Genomic DNA, 1240 nt, shown 5'->3' with positions numbered 1-1240 from the left:
CAAAAATGTATATGCTAAATCAGGCCATGCACTGGTGGTTCATGCCTGTAATCCTGGCTACTCAGGAGGCTGACCTCTGAAGACTGCAGCCTTGAAGCCAGATGGGACAGGAAAAACCTATGAGAGTCTTACTTTTAATTAACCATCAAAAAGCCAGAAAGTGGAGCTGTGAGAGCACCAGCCTTGAGTGGAAAAATCTAAAGGATAATGCCAAGGCTCTGAGATAAGGCCCGATTTAAAAAAATACAAAAAACCCACAAAAGAATAATGAACAAAATTAAAAAATATTGCCGGATTTGAATTTTTCCTTTAGTAAGAACTAAAACCATCCCATCCTAAACATTCATCTATAGATTCTCACCATTCAACTCAATATTGCCTTCTGTTACTGTTGTCCTGATTACCTGTGAGAGGCTGGGTCTTGTCTTTGCCTGTGAAGACTGGTGGTGTAAATGCAGGTCCGAGGACAGTCCTGTCTTCTGGTTTGGGTGCAGGTGGTATGATTTCAGCTTTGGGTGAAGGAGGCAAAATGGCTCCTGTCTGCTTCTCCAAATAGTTGAGAATATCTTCTTTAAGTATTCTGCCATCTTTTCCCGAGCCAACAACTTCACTCAACTTGATCTAAACAGATGACACATGTTCCTGCTATTATCAAAGTTTAAACATGGATTCTAATCACTTCTACAGCTCTACCTTTGCCAAACAAATTAAAGGAAATACAGGGTTTGAACTCAGGGCTTCATGCTAGTCAAGTGCTCTATGGTGAAACCATGCTTCCGCCCACCACCCCTTTTGACATTGGTTATTTTGAGATAGGGCCTCATTTTTTTGCCCAGATCTGTGCTTGAATTACCATCTGCCTGTTTTATGCTTCGCATTGTAGCTGAGGTCATGGGTCCTGATTCTTCTGCTCAGCTGGCCCTTGGCTACTATTTATATCTCTTAGACAGTGATATATTAACTTACTACTTCATTTGATGATCTGACTAGCCTAGTTTTCATATTATGGGTTGCCTTCATATTTGAACACAATCATAAAATTTCATTAAAAGTAGGCCTGCGTGTGATGTTGCATACTAATAATATAAGCACCTGGAAGGCCAGCCTATGATAGGTAAGCAAGATCCTATCTCAAGAAACAACATCAAGGGCTGGGAAGGTGGCTCAGTGGTAGAGTGCTTGCCTTGCATGCATGAGGCCCTGGGTTCAATTCCTCAGCACCACATAAGCAAAAAGAAAA

The 1240-nt window shown here is 41.4% G+C and overlaps 1 protein-coding gene across 1 annotated transcript in view; it reads right to left on the bottom strand.

The window, feature by feature from the left end:
- Dbt (dihydrolipoamide branched chain transacylase E2) overlaps positions 1–1240 on the bottom strand; it is a 46597-nt gene that overhangs the window by 20736 nt on the left and 24621 nt on the right. The gene's annotated exons all lie outside the window — the stretch shown is intronic.

This window comes from Dipodomys ordii, unplaced genomic scaffold (genome assembly GCF_000151885.1).
Source record: "Dipodomys ordii isolate 6190 unplaced genomic scaffold, Dord_2.0 Scaffold139, whole genome shotgun sequence".
Lineage (NCBI taxonomy): Eukaryota > Metazoa > Chordata > Mammalia > Rodentia > Heteromyidae > Dipodomys > Dipodomys ordii.
The sequence above is the reverse complement of the archived record's forward strand: the minus strand, read 5'-3'. Positions and strand labels throughout refer to the sequence as shown.